This window comes from Nicotiana tomentosiformis, chromosome 12 (assembly GCF_000390325.3).
Source record: "Nicotiana tomentosiformis chromosome 12, ASM39032v3, whole genome shotgun sequence".
NCBI classification, from domain to species: Eukaryota; Viridiplantae; Streptophyta; class Magnoliopsida; order Solanales; family Solanaceae; genus Nicotiana; species Nicotiana tomentosiformis.
This window is the reverse complement of record NC_090823.1, coordinates 115,594,345-115,610,666: the sequence shown is the minus strand read 5'-3', so window position 1 is coordinate 115,610,666 and position 16,322 is coordinate 115,594,345.

The following is a 16,322-nucleotide window of genomic DNA, read 5'->3' as shown; positions in this document are numbered from 1 at the left end:
CCAAGTTTACTTTACTTTCCAAAGATAAGAGAGTAAAATAAGAGAGTAAAAAGCAATTGAAATTCAATATTCAATAAACGAAAGAAAAAAATCTTATTGATGATCGTTGTTTTCTCCCAAGAATTGTGAACATGAATCTTCAAGTAAAAATATAAAAGTAAAAGATTGATTGCATATATTCCTGAAAAACAATTTCTTAAATGGAGCCGTAAGTTAATTGGATTAATGAATATCGAATATCAAAGAAGTAAATAAAAAGAAATTAGTAAAATAAATTTGAAATTTGCCGTTTCTAGATGTTCATAATATGTAAATGAAAAATATACAAATGACGATAGTCTTAAAAGTTCAATATGGTCTTAGCTGCTTGCACAAACATTAGAATTTAGAGACTAAAGAGTATAAACCAAAAGTCGAATCAAGAATGGTACAGGTGAGGAAGTTTGGTTGCACTTTGGAAGCAACTTGTAGATTATATTCTAAAGTTAACATTATTCATAAAGTAAATTATGTTAAAGTATCATTTAAATATGAGTTAATTGCAGATACACCATTTATATTTTAAAATCAAGTACTTAACAATAAAATGTTATGCATATGGTAATTAGTTGTGTGATACTTTGATTATCTAGGGTGTGACGTGTTATAAAGGTGCATTTATGATAAATAAACTGATATAAATTGAAGTAGAATAATCTAAAGATAAATTGAAATAAAAGATAGAAATAGTCCAATATACTTTGTATTATGAAAGTTAGGGAAAAAAAAACAATAAACTTTTCTCTTCATTACTGTTCAGTTTTCTTAGCTATTCATTTACATTGTTATCTGATGAAGAGAATTCTTCGTTTTGAAACATGCATCTTTCAAAAACCTTAAATAATAAAAGTGAGAAAACTAGTTGACAAGTATATTAAGTTTAAAAGGAATCAATGCATCTGAGCTATTTTTATTTATTGAAAATCTCAATTTACGTTCACTTTTTTGAATGTTTTACTCAATTAAATTTATATATTTACGAGTTTACTCCTTATATTTTAAAATCAAGCACTTAATTTTCCAAATCGCAACCAATTTGAATATGTATTTACTTATTTTGAGTCAGTTATTATTGACATTCGTGTTGTTATTATCATAAATTAATAATCGTTTTCACTTAATTATTATTGTTAATATTTTTATTTATCATTCTTGTTATTATTTGTTACTAGTCTTAGAGTACGCGTGTTGTGCGTGTTACCCTATCTCAATAAATATAACATTTCCAAGAATTACATAAATATTATATTAAAATTATGGTTGAATTATAAAATAAAAGTTGAATTTAAAAATTTAAATTTCTAAAAATAATAATTGTTGATCCTATTTAACTAACTCAATAAAGAACGAAACTCTATCCCATATAAGTTCTTAATCATCTCATTCAATTGACAAAAGACGTGTTCTTTTGCTCACGAGCAAAATGCAATTTGTTCTATTTCTTTAATATATAATAAATACCATAAGAATTATTTCCAACAGATTAAAAAATAAATTACTATCACAAAAAGTATATTCAACCGCTACATTATAGTTAATATACTCTTTTTATTTTTAATTCTCTGTGTATGAATTTATTCAAGGGTTTTATAGGATTTTGCATTTGATGCTTATTACTATATTATAATCAATTTTGGATTATTTTTTTATTTTCTCCACCACAAATGCCCTTCCTGTATAATATCTAATTTGTGTATCTAAAACTTTTGTCAGCTGAAAAGGGTTTACTTATAAGATGAATTTGGAAAGAAATTGAATGGAATTTATTTTTTAATTCGTTAATTCAAAATTTTAATATTTATTCTTGTGATGACCCAAAAAGTCATCTTATGTTTTAGAACTCGAATATGCGCTCTTAAGCCTTAAAAATCTCATTTTGACCCTCCTTGATTTGCGTGCGCAGTCCGGGCTTGTTTCCGAAAAGCTTTTATGTTGAAAATTGATGATAAAAAAAATTGCCTTAAAAGTTGATTTTAGTTGACTTCAATCAATATTTTTGGTAAACGGGTCCGAATTCATATTTTGACGGTCCCGGTGGGTCTGTATCAAATTATGGGACCTGGGTGTATGCTCGGAATCGAATTCAGAGGTCCCTAACTCAAGTTATAAATTTTTGATGAAAATTAAAAGTCTGAAAATTAATTATTTCTAAGAATTGATTGATGTTTGGCATTGTGAGTACCATGTCCGTATTTTGGTTCCGGAGTCCGGGTGAAATTTGGTGAGAAACGGAGTTGATTTGACGTGATTCGGACGTCCAGTTGAGAAGATAGGAAATTTAAAGTGTTATTGAGAATTTCATTTGATTTGGTGCTAAATTCGTAGTTCTAAGTGTTATTTTGGCGATTTGATCGCGCGAGCAAGATAGTATGATATTTTTAGACTTGTGTGCATGTGTTGATTTGGAGCCCCGAGGGCTCAGGTGAGTTTCGGATAGGGCACGGGTTGTTTTGGACTTTGAAAAATCTAATTTTCTGCAGATTCTATCCTTCTTCGCGTTCGCAAAGGTCCTCTCGCGAACGCGAAGAGTAAAATGATGAGGCCGGAATTTCTTCTTCGCGAATGCGAAGGCTTGGTCGCGAACGCGAAGCGATGGGGGCATTACCCTTCACGAACGCGTAGTGTTAGGCACTGGGGAGAGTCAGCCTTTTCTTCATCGCGAACGCGAGCAATGTCTCGCGAACGTGAAGTCCAGTGGGGGTAGCCTACGCGAACGCGAGCACTTTCTCGCGAACGCGAAGGCTTGGCAGCCAATGCTCTTCGCGAACGCGATAGTGGCCTCGCGAACGCGGTGCACACTGTCTCCCAACACTTCACAGAATCTAAAAACGGGATTTAGCCAAAAATTCATTTTTCTCAAAAATCAAATGGTGAGAGGCGATTTTTCAAGAGCCATTTCTTCCCCAAATTGTTGGTAAGTGATTCTAAATCATTTTCTTTCAATTACCCATTATGTTTCATGAATTATCAACCTAAAATCTAGAGTTTTCATGGTAGAATTAGGGGTTAGGGTAGAAACTAGGGATTTCAGAAATTTGGAAATTTAGACCTCAATTTGAGGTCGGATTCCAAAACCAATTATATATTCGGGCTCGGGGGTGAATGGATTTTGGTCCAAACCTCGGGTTTTGACCAAGCGGGCGTGGGGTCGATTTTTTGACTTTTTAGAGGAAAATTTAAAAAATTTAATTTATGCAATATAATTGATTCCTTTAGCAATATTTGATATTATTGAGTCTTTTTTGAATAGATACGAGTGGTTTGGAGGTGAATTCTAAAGAAAAAGTTGTGATTGAAAATTAAGTGGCCTTCGGAGCAAGGTAAGTATTGTGTCTAACCCTGACTTGAGGAAATTAGGAACCTTAGATTATTTGCTAAGTGAAATTCATATGAGCGGCGTATATGTGAGGTGACGAGTACTTATGCGCCGCCAATTTACCCGTATTCCATATTTTTTCGTTTTCTTATATTGTCTCTTTCTTATGCCTAATTGCTACTACTAGTGTTGATAAATTGATCGTCATTATCATGATTACGGATTTTCTGTTGGTAATCGAGTATTCATTTAAAAGTTGAGATTTATATTGTGGAACCAAATGTTGAAGTAAGGTTTATACTTGTTATTCTATCTCCATGTTGTTATTTATGCATTGCATTATGGTAAGGGGGAATGTTAATGCACGAAGGGTGATATCGTGCCATATTGTGAGTGTTAATGCACGAAGGGTGATGTCGTACCATATTGTGAGTGTTAATGCACGAAAGGTGATGTCGTGCCATATTGTGAGTGTTAATGCACGAAGGGTGATGTCATGCCATATTATGAGTGTTAATGCACGAAGGGTGATACCGTGCCATATTGTGAGTGTAAAAGTACGAAGGGTGATGTCGTGCCGTTTCTATTAATTTTATGGTGAGATTGAGAGTAAAAGCACGAAGGGTGATACCGTGCATTTTTCATTTACTGTATTCACTATTCCTGTCAATTCATGGTATATTGACTGTTCCGGTGATCATTCTGTTGTAGTTTTTTATCTTGTATTCCCCTCAGTATGTTCCACTCCTGATATTTCATGTTTAGTTCTTCATTTCTGTTATTTGTATATATACTGTTAAATTGTACGAGTTGATTTGTAGGTGCCTTGCCTTAACCTCGTCACTACTTCGTCGAGGTTAGGCTCGACACTTACCAGTACATGTGGTCGGTTGTACTGATACTTCACTCTGCACTTTCTGTGCAAATTTTGATACCGGCTCTGGTGGATTGAGATTTTGCTATTGGTCCGCTGTCCGGAGACTCAAGGTAGATCTGTCAGCGTTCACAGACCTTGAAGTCCCCGTCTATATTTTCTGTTCTATTGTTTCTTTCATTCAGACGGTTGTATTTCTTTCAGACTATTACTTATAGTAAATTCTAGAATACTCGTGAATTGTGACTCCAGATCTGGGTGGTAGTAATTAATACAGTTTCGAACATATTATATTTCATCTTAGTTAATTATTGTTAATTACTGAATGGGAATAAGGAATTGGTTTAATGATTCTCTAACGTTGGCTTGCCTAGCAAGTAAAATGTTAGGCGTCATCACGGTCCCATCGGTGGGAAATTTCGGGTCGTGACAAGTTGGTATCAAAGCATTAGGTTGCCTAGGTCTCACGATTCATGAGCAAGCTTAGTAAAGTCTGGAGGATCGGTACAGAAACGTCTGTGCTTATCTTCCAGAGGCTATGAAGTTTAGGAACAAGTTTCACTTATATTCTTCTCTATCGTGCGATTTTGCTTTCTCAATGCTGATTGAACTCTTCTACTCTTATTCTCTCGCAGATGGCGAGAACATGTACCACTTCCTCAGCTGAGCAGCAGCTAGCGCCTCCAGTGGCAGCTCCTACGCGGGGCATAGGTCGAGGCCGAGGCCGTGCCAGAGGCCGAGGTAGGGGTAGGGCTCAACCCAGAGCCCGAGCAGCATCCCCAGTAGTGGAGCCTCAGATAGATCTAGATGAGGAGGTTCCAGCCAAGACTGTTCCTGCCGTACCAGCTCAGGTTCCAGAGGGGTTCATTGCTATCCCAGTACTTCAGGACGCTTTGGTCCGTTTGGTGGGCCTTATGGAGAATGTGACCCATACTTGCGCATTTCCCATGGCACCAGCAGCCTCTCAGGCTGGAGGAGGAGCCCAGACTCCCACTACTCCCGCTCTGGAGCAGATAGCTCCCTAGTATCAGGCTCCAACAGCTCAGCCAGTCGGATTAGTTCAGCCGATTATTGCGGTACAGGTCGAAGATGGGCCAGCTATGTCTTCTGAGGCTTTATGGAGATTGGACAGGTTTACCAAGATCTTTTGTGTTCACTTCAGTGGTGCTCCTTCAGAGAACCCCCGGGAATATCTTGACAGCTGTCACAAGGTCCTACGAAATATGGGTATAGTGGAGACCAATGGGGTCGATTTTGCTGCATTTCAGATGACTGGTTCCGCCAAGAAATGGTGGAGAGATTACTTGTTGACCAGACCAGCTTGGTCGCCTGCTCTTACTTTGGACCAGTTCTCTTAGCTCTTCATAGAGAAGTTTCTGCCTATCACATTGAGAGAGAAGCGTTGCCGTCAGTTTGAACGTCTCCAACATGGCAGTATGACTGTTACTCAGTATGAGACCCGTTTTGTGGATTTGGCCCATCATGATATTCTTCTGCTTCCCATCGAGAGAGGGGGGGGGTGAGGAGGTTTATTGATGGACTTGCTCAGCCTATTAGATTGCAGATGGCTAAGGAGATTGGGAGTGAGATTTCTTTTCAGGTGGCTGTTAGTGTCGCCAGACGAGTAGAAATGGTTCTTACTCAGGGAGGTCAGGGGTCTGACAAGAGATCTCGTCATTCCGGTGAGTTCAGCGGTGCCTCATATAGAGGCAGGAGTACTTTTGGTAGAGGCCATCCTCCCAGGCCGTTTCATTCAGCGCTCCAGGCATCCCACGGTGCCTCAGGTGGTCGTGTCCCTCGGATTCATTATTCCGACCAGCTAGCCTACTGTGCACCACCAACTCTTATTAGTGCACCTCCACTCTAGAGTTATCAGGGTAGTTATTCAGGTCGACAGGATCAGTTTCAGGGTTAGTAGTCACAACAGCCAGAGGTAGGGGCCAGACTGTTAGAGGTGGAGGTCAGGCCATTAGAGTTGGAGACCAGCCAGTTAGAGGTCATCCAGGGACGTAGTTCAGGGTGGTGGGGCCCAGCCCCGGTGTTATGCTTTCCCAGCTAGGCCTGAGGCTGAGTCATCTGACGCTGTTATCACATGTACTGTTTCAGTTTGCAGTAGAGATGCTTCAGTTCTATTTGATCCGGGATCTACTTACTCTTGTGTGTCATCATATTTTGCTTCCTATTTGGTTGTGCCCCGTGATTCTTTGAGTGCTCCTGTGTATGTGTCCACACCAGTGGGAGATGTTATTATTGTAGATCGTATTTATCATTCGTGTGTGGTCACTATTGGGAGTCTTGAGACTCGTGTAGATCTTCTACTTCTCGACATGGTTGATTTTGATGTCATACTGGGTATGGATTGGCGGTCACCTTATCATGTCATATTAGATTGTCATGCAAATATGGTGACCTTAGCCTGGCAGGGGTTGCCTCAATTAGAGTGGAGAGGGAATCTTGGCCATTCTGCCAGCAGGGTTATCTCTTATGTGAAGGCTCGGCATATGGCCGAGAAGGGTGTCTAGCTTATTTGGCTTATGTCCGCGATTCTAGAGTGGAGGTTCCTTCAATAGATTTAGTGCCGGTTGTTCGTGAGTTTCCAGAGGTGTTTTCTGCAGACTTGCCGGGGATGCCACCCGATAGGGATATTGATTTCTGCATTGATTTGGCTCCGGGCACTCAGCCCATTTCCATTCCGCCATACTGCATGGCCCCGCTAGAGTTGAAAGAATTGAAGGAGCAGTTGCAAGATTTTCTTGATAAGGGCTTCATTAGACCTAGTGTCTCGCCCTGGGTGCACCTGTGTTGTTTGTGAAGAAGAAAAATGGACCGATGAGCATGTGTATAGATTATCGACAGTTGAACAAAGTCACTATCAAAAATAAGTATCCATTTCCAAGGACTGATGATTTATTTGATCAGCTTTAGGGTGCCCAGGTGTTTTTGAAGATTGATTTGAGATTTGGCTACCATCAGTTGAGGATTAGGGCATTTGATGTCCCTAAGACAGCTTTTCGGACTCGGTACGGGCATTGCGAGTTTCTAGTGATGTCATTTGGGCTGACAAATGCCCCAGCAGCATTCATGGATTTGATAAACCGGGTGTTCAAACCATACTTAGATTCCTTTGTGGTTATGTTTATTGATGATATCTTGATCTACTCCCACAGTCGAGAGGAGCATGAGCAGCACCTTCGGATCGTTCTTCAGACTCTGAAAGACAGCCAGTTATATGCTAAGTTCTCAAAATGTGAGTTTTGGTTGAGTTCAGTTGCTTTCTTGGGTCACATTGTATAAGCAGAGGGTATTCAGGTGGATCCTAAGAAGATTGAGGCAGTTCAGAGCTGGCCTAGACCCATATCAGCTACAGAGATCCGTAGTTTCCTAGGTTTGGCGGGCTATTACCGTCGATTTGTGGAGGGGTTTTCATCCATAGAAACTCCTTTGACCAGATTGACCCAGAAGGGTGCCCCGTTCAGGTGGTCAGACGAGTGTGAAGCGAGCTTTCAGAAGCTTAAGATAGCTTTGACTACGGCACCAGTATTGGTGTTACCCACAGGTTCAGGACCTTATACAGTATATTGTGACGCATCCCGTATTGGTTTGGGTATGGTATTGATGCAGGGTGGCAAGGTTATTGCATATGCTTCACGGTAGTTGAAGGTTCATGCGAATAATTACCATGTTTATGATCTAGAGTTGACATCCATTGTTCATGCGCTGAAGATTTGTAGGCACTATCTTTACGGCGTGCCATGTGAGGTATTCACGGATCATCGGAGCTTAGAGTATTTGTTCAAGCAGAAGGAACTCAATTTGAGGCAGAGAAGGTGGTTGGAGCTATTGAAAGACTATGATATCACCATATTGTATCATCCCTGAAAGGCCAATGTGGTGGCCGATGCTTTAAGTAGAAAGTCAGTCAGTATGGGTAGCCTTGCATATATTCCAGTTGGTGAGAGACTGCTTTCATTGGATGTTCAGGCCTTGGCCAACCAGTTCACGAGATTGGATGTTTCTGAGCCCAGTCATGTTCTAGCTTGTACAATTACTCGGTTTTCTTTGTTTGAGCGCCTCAGAGATCGGCAGGATGACGATCCTCATTTACTTGTCCTTAAAGATACAGTGCAGTACGGTGGTGCCAATCAGGTTACTGTTGGAGATGACAGAGTTTTGAGGATGCATGGTCGTATCTGTGTGCCTAATGTGGATGGACTTCGTGAGTTGATTCTTGAGGAGGCCCACAGTTCTCGGTATTCTATTCATCCAAGCGCCGCTAAGATGTATCAAGACTTGCGGCGGCATTATTGGTGGAGGAGGATGAAGAAAGACATAGTTGCATATGTAGCTCGGTGTCTAAATTGTCAGCAAGTAAAGTACGAGCATCAGAGACCTGGTGGTTTGCTTCAGAAGATGGAGATTCCTGAGTGGAAGTAGGAGCGTATCACTATGGATTTTGTTGTTGGACTTCCATGGACTCAGAGGAAGTTCGATGCAGTTTGGGTCATTGTGGACAGGCTGACTAAGTCAGCGCATTTCATTCCTGTGGCAGTTACCTATTCCTCGGAGCGGTTGGCAGATATTTACATTCGTGAGATCGTTCGTCTTCACGGGGTGCCCGTGTCTATCATTTCTGATCGAGGTACACAGTTCACCTCGCACTTCTGGAGAACAGTACAACGTGAGTTGGGTACGCGGGTTGAGTTGAGCACATCATTCCATCCTCAGACGGACGGATAGTCCGAGCGCACTATTCAGATCTCGGAGGATATCGATAAACTTAAAATGGAGTCATACTGAAATAAAGTTTTTTCCGGCTAAAGAATCATTTAAATTTTTAGATAGCTAATTAAAGTGAATTTTAAATTAAGGATAATATCTTCACTTGCATCATTATAAAGATAATCATTATTGAATATAAAATAGAAATATTTTTTGAAAGATAATATCATACCAAATAAGAGTTCAAGTCGTGGTAAAAGAATCACGTCGTAATCAAAGAATCGTTTATATTGTGTCAACCTTTGTGCTTTTCCATAAATATGAGTTATTATTTTATTTTGTGACTATTTTTAGGTTCCAATGAAACCAATGAGAATAGTGCAAAAATAAAATTATCACTACGAGATTTGAGAAAATGTTAGTCTTTTTTCATGTAGTGTTTCTTAATTAATATCTAACGATTATCTATAATTATTTAGAATGTTTAAATTTTAAGGTTATTAAAATATAATTCAAATAACTCAGATATTTAACACGGTTAATGTCAAATATCAAAATGGAGTCATACTGGGAAAAAATAATTCACTGGCTAAATTGTTTTTTAAACTTTTAGATAGCCAATTAAAATGAGTTTTGAATTAAGGATAATATTTTCACTTACATTATTATAAAAGTAATTATTATTGAAAAATAAAGTTTTAGAAACTAAAATTTTAAAAAAGAAATATTTTTTTAAAAGATATCAACACACCAAATAAGAGTTCAATTAGTAGTAAAAAGAGTCAAGTCGTATCCAAAGAGTCATCCATAGTTTCAACATTTAATTATTTTGCCATAAATATGAGTTATTATTTTGCTTCCTCGCTATTTTTAGGATCCAATGCACCGGAAAGAATGGTATCAAAAAAGAAAAATAGAAAAAATAGTTAATTTTTTCATGTAGTATTTTTTATTAATATCTAATGACTATCTATATTTATCGAGAAAGTTTAAATTTTAAGATTATTTACATATAATCTAAATAACTTCAATATTTGACATGATTAGTGTCCGCGCATCCGCACGGATGCTATTACTAGTTCATAAAGTAAATTATGTTAAGTATCATTAAAATATGAGTTAATTGCAGATACACCATTTATATTTTAAAATCAAGTACTTAACAATAAAATATTATGCATATGGTAATTAGTTGTGTGATACTTTGATTATCTAGGGTGTGACGTGTTATAAAGGTGCATTTATGATAAATAAACTGATATAAATTGAAGTAGAATAATCTAAAGATAAATTGAAATAAAAGATAGAAATAGTCCAATATACTTTGTATTATGAAGTTAGGGAAAAAAACAATAAACTTTTCTCTTCATTACTGTTTAGTTTTCTTAGCTATTCATTTACATTGTTATCTGATGAAGAGAATTCTTCGTTTTGAAACATGCATCTTTCAAAAACCTTAAATAATAAAAGTGAGAAAACTAGTTGACAAGTATATTAAGTTTAAAAGGAATCAATGCATCTGAGCTATTTTTATTTATTGAAAATCTCAATTTACGTTCACTTTTTTGAATGTTTTACTCAATTAAATTTATATATTTACGAGTTTACTCCTTATATTTTAAAATCAAGCACTTAATTTTCCAAATCGCAACCAATTTGAATATGTATTTACTTATTTTGAGTCAGTTATTATTGACATTCGTGTTGTTATTATCATAAATTAATAATCGTTATCACTTAATTATTATTGTTAATATTTTTATTTATCATTCTTGTTATTATTTGTTACTAGTCTTAGAGTACGCGCGTTGTACGTGTTACCCTATCTCAATAAATATAACATTTCCAAGAATTACATAAATATTATATTAAAATTATGGTTGAATTATAAAATAAAAGTTGAAATTAAAAATTTAAGTTTTTAAAAATAATAATTGTTGATCCTATTTAACTAACTCAATAAAGAATGAAACTCTATCCCATATAAGTTCTTAATCATCTCATTCAATTGACAGAAGACGTCTTCTTTTGCTCACGAGCAAAATGCAATTTGTTCTATTTCTTTAATATATAATAAATACCATAGGAATTATTTCTAACAGATTAAAAAACTAGATTACTATTGCAAAAAGTATATTCAACCGCTACATTATAGTTAATCTACTCTTTTTATTTTTAATTCTCCGTGTATGAAATTATATGTATGAATTTAGTCAAGAGTTTTATAGGATTTTGCATTTGATGCTTATTACTATATTATAATCAATTTTGGATTATTTTTTTATTTTCTCCACCACAAATGCCCTTCCTATATAATATCTAATTTGTGTATCTAAAACTTTTGTCAGCTGAAAAAAGGGTTTACTTATATGATGAATTTGGAAAGAAATTGAATGGAGTTTATTTTTTAATTCGTTAATTCAAAATTTTAATATTTATTCTTGTGATGACCCAAAAGGTCATCTTATATTTTAGAACTCGAATCTGTGCTCTTAAGCCTTAAAAATCTCAATTTTATCCTCCTCGATTTGCGTGCGCTGTCCGGCCATATTTCCGAAAAACTTTTATGTTGAAAATTGATGATAATAAAAAATTTTGCCTTAAAAGTTGATTTTAGTTTATTTCGGTCAATATTTTTGGTAAACGGGTCCGAATCCGTATTTTGATGGTCCCGGTGGGTCCGTATCGAATTATGGGACCTGGGCGTACGCCCGGAATCGAATTCGGAGATCCCTAACTCAAGTTATGAATTTTTGATAAAAATTAAAAGTCTGAAAATTAATTATTTCTAAGAATTGATTGATTTTTGGCATTGTGAGTACCAGGTTCGTATTTTCGTTCCGGAGCCCGGGTGAAATTTGGTGAGAAACGAAATTGATTTGACGTGATTCGGACGTTCAGTTGAGAAGATAGGAATTTTAAAGTGTTCTTGAGAATTTCATTTGATTTGGTGCTAAATTCATAGTTCTAAGTGTTATTTTGGCGACTTGATCGCGCGAGCAAGTTCGTATGATATTTTTAGACTTGTGTGCATGTTTGATTTGGAGCCCCGAGGGCTCGGGTGAGTTTCGGATAGGCCACAGGATGTTTTGGACTTTGGAAAATCTGGTTTTCTGCAGATTCTAGTGTCTGGCATATCCTTCTTCGCATTCGCGAAGGTCCTCTCGCGAACGCGAAGAGTAAAATGATAAGGTCGGAATTTTTTCTTCGCGAACGCGAAGGCTTGGTCGCGAACGCGAAGCGATGGGGGCATTACCCTTTGCGAACGCGTAGTGTTAGGCACTGGGGGGAGTCAGCCTTTTCTTCATCGCGAACGCGAGCAATGTCTCGCGAACGCGAAGTCCAGTGGGGGGTAGCCTACGCGAACGCGAGCACTGTCTCGCGAACGCGAAGGCTTGGCAGCCAATGCTCTTCGTGAACGCGACAGTGGCCTCGCGAACGCGGTGAACACTGTCGCCCAACACTTAACAAAATCCAAAAACGTGATTTAGCCAAAAATTCATTTTTCTCAAAAACCAAACGGTGAGAGGCGATTTTTCAAGAGCCATTTCTTTTCCAAATTATTGGTAAGTGATTCTAAATCATCTTCTTTCAATTACCCATTACGTTTCATGAATTATCAACCTAAAATCTAGAGTTTTTATGGTAGAATTAGGGGTTAGGGTAGAAACTAGAGATTTGAGAAATTTGGGGATTTAGACCTCAATTTGAGGTCGGATTCCAAAACCAATTACATATTCGGGCTCGGGGGTGAATGAATTTTGGTCCGAACCTCGGGTTTTGATCAAGCGGGCCCGGGGTCAATTTTTTGACTTTTTGGAGGAAAATTTAGAAAATTTAATTTATGCAATATAATTGATTTCTTTAACAATATTTGACATTATTGAGTCTTTTTTGAATAGATACGAGTGGTTTGGAGGTGAATTCTAAAGAAAAAGTTGTGATTGAGAATTAAGTGGCCTTCGGAGCAAGGTAAGTATTGTGTCTAACCCTAACTTGAGGGAATTAGGAACCTTAGATTATTTGCTAAGTGAAATTCATATGAGTGGCGTATATGTGAGGTGACGAGTACTTATGCGTCGCCAATTTACTCGTATTCCATATTTTTTTCGTTTTCTTATATTGTCTCTTTCTTATGCCTAATTGCTACATGCTTATACTAGTGTTGTTAAATTAATCGTCATTATCATGATTATGGATTTTCTGTTGGTAATCGAGTATTCATTTAAAAGTTGAGATTTATATTGTATAACCAAATGTTGAAGTAAGGTTTATACTTGTTATTCTATCTCTCTGTTATTATTTATGCATTGCATTATGGTAAGGGGGAGTGTTAATGCACGAAGGGTGATGTCGTGCCATATTATGAGTGTTAATACACGAAAGATGATGTCGTGCCATATTGTGAGTGTTAATGCACGAAGGGTGATGCCGTGCCATATTGTGAGTATTAATGCACGAAGGGTGATGCCGTGCCATATTGTGAGTGTTAATGCACGAAGGGTGATGTCGTGCCATATTGTGAGTGTTAATGCACGAAGGGTGATGTCGTGCCATATTGTGAGTGTAAAAGCACGAAGGGTAATGCCGTACCGTTTCTATCAATTTTATGGTGAGATTGAGAGTAAAAGCACGAAGGGTGATACCATGCATTTTTCCTTTACTGTATTCACTATTTCTATCGATCCATGGTATATTGACTGCTCCGGTGATCATTCTGTTGTAGTCTTTATCTTGTATTCCCCTCAGTATGTTTTCCTCCCGATATTTCTTGTTTAGTTCTTCATTTTTGTTATTTGTATATATACGGTTAAATTGTACAGGTTGATTTGTAGGTGCCTTGCCTTAGCCTTGTCACTATTTCGTCGAGGTTAGGCTCGACACTTACCAGTATATGTGATCGGTTGTACTGATACTGCACTCTGCACTTTCTGTGCAGATTTTGATACCGGCTCGGGTTGATCAAGATTTTGCTATTAGTCCGCTGTCCGGAGACTTAAGGTAGATCTGTCGGCGTTCACAAACTTTGAAGTCCTCGTCTATATTTTCTGTTCTACTGTTTCTTTCATTCATACAATTGTATTTCTTTCAGACTATTACTTGTAGTAAATTCTAGAATGCTCGTGAATTGTGACTCCAGATCCGGGTGGTAGTAGTTAATACAGATTTATAATATTCCGCACTTATTATATTTCATCTTAGTTAATTATTGTTAATTACTGAATGGAAATAAGGAATTGGTTAATGATTCTCTAACGTTGGCTTGCCTAGCAAGTGAAATGTTAAGCGCCATCACGGTCCCGTCGGTAAAAAATTTCGGGTCGTGACATCCATGTTTCTTCTGTTTTCTTATATTCTCTCTTTCCTATGCCTAATTGCTACATATTTATACTAGTATTGTTAAATTGATCGTCATTATCGTGGTTATGGATTTTCTGTTGGTAATCGAGTATTCATTTAAAAGTTGAGATTTATATTGTGGAACCAAATGTTGAAGTAAGGTTTGTACTTGTTATTCTATCTCTCTGTTGTTATTTATGCATTGCATTATGGTAAGGGAGAGTGTTAATGCACGAAGGGTGATGTCGTGCCATATTGTGAGTGTTAATACACGAAGGGTGATGTCGTGCCATATTGTGAGTGTTAATACACGAAGGGTGATGCCGTGTCACATTGTGAGTGTTAATGCACGAAGGGTGATGCCTGTCACGACCCGAAATTCCCACCTTCGGACCGTGATGGCGCCTAACATTTCACTTGCTAGGCAAACCAACGTTAGAATAATATTATCTATTTTTAAAATAATTTTTAAATTTATTAATAATTAAAGAATAAATGCGGAAGTAAAGTCTGAAATGTAGTGAATAATCCATAAAAACAACGGTGTCTAAATACCATCCCAGAATTAGTGTCACAAGTGCACGAGTTTCTAGAATAATATAAATAAAGGTCTGAATAAAATAAAGCTGTCTGGAAATAAACACACAGCTAAAGTAAAATAGACGGGGACTTCAGAACTGCGGACGCCATGCAGTTATACCTGAAGTCTCCTCCGGGTAGCTGAAATCCGAGCAAGTCTATGGCACGCCGCTGAGACCAACTCTGAAATCTGCACAAGAAGTGCAGAGTGTAGTATCAGTACAACCGACCCCATGTACTGGTAAGTGCTGAGCCTAACCTCGACGAAGTAGTGACGAGGTTATGGCGGGTCACTTACATTACTTGTACGCAATATTAATAACAACAACAATAATAGAAATAAATCATGTAACTCATTTATAATAATTGAAGCCAACTCAACAGTCATAACCAATTATCATTTCCATCAATTTTGTTGCAGCGTGCAACCCGCTCTCACAATATATTCACATTCATTTCTGTTGCACCGTGCAACCCGCTCTCACAATATATTCACATTCAGTTATGTTGCAGCGTGCAACCCGCTCTCACAATATATTCACATTCAGTTTCTGTTGCGGCGTGCAACCCGCTCCTCCAATATATTCATTTTAGTTAAGTCTGTTGCGGCATGCAACCCGATCCCCCAATATATAAATGTGTATGTCGACTTTTAAATAAGTCTATTGCGGCGTGCAACCCGATCCTCCAATATAGACTTTTAATAAGTCTGTTGCGACGTGCAACCCGATCCTCCAATATATTTATTATAATTAATTTTGTTGCGGCGTGCAACCCGATCCTCCAATATATTCATTATAATCAATCATGTTGCGGCGTGCAACCCGCTCCTCCAACATATTCATTTACCAATTCTTATAGAAGAAATTTTTCCAATAAATATAATAATTAATATAAAATTATAAGACAACAAGCACACAATAATTATGATTTAATTATGAAACAAACAAAGGCAAATAGCAAATTATTATGGGAATCAGAGACAAAATATACAGTTTAATATTTAATATGCTAAATGTCAAATAATAATTAAGGCTCATAATTCAAATAGCATGTAACAATTAATGTAGAAATTCAAGAATTAATATTTGACAAAGAATATGAGAGAAATAATTATTATAATAATTAATTCATGAATTACAATAATTTATGATTTTTCAAGTATGCAGGCAAGCAATTAATTTGATGACGTATAAACACTCGTCACCTCGCCTATACGTCGTTCATATGCAATTCACATAACAAATAATTTGAGGGTTTTATTCCCTCAAGTCAAGGTTAACCACGACATTTACCTCGCTTTGTAAATTCAAATAAATTACTCAACCACAGCTTTTCCTTTTAAATTTGTCTCCAAAAGCTTCAAATTTATTCATAAATAATTCAATATACTCAATACGAATCATATGAATTAATTCCATATGAATTTACTAATTTTCCGGATAAAAATTCAAA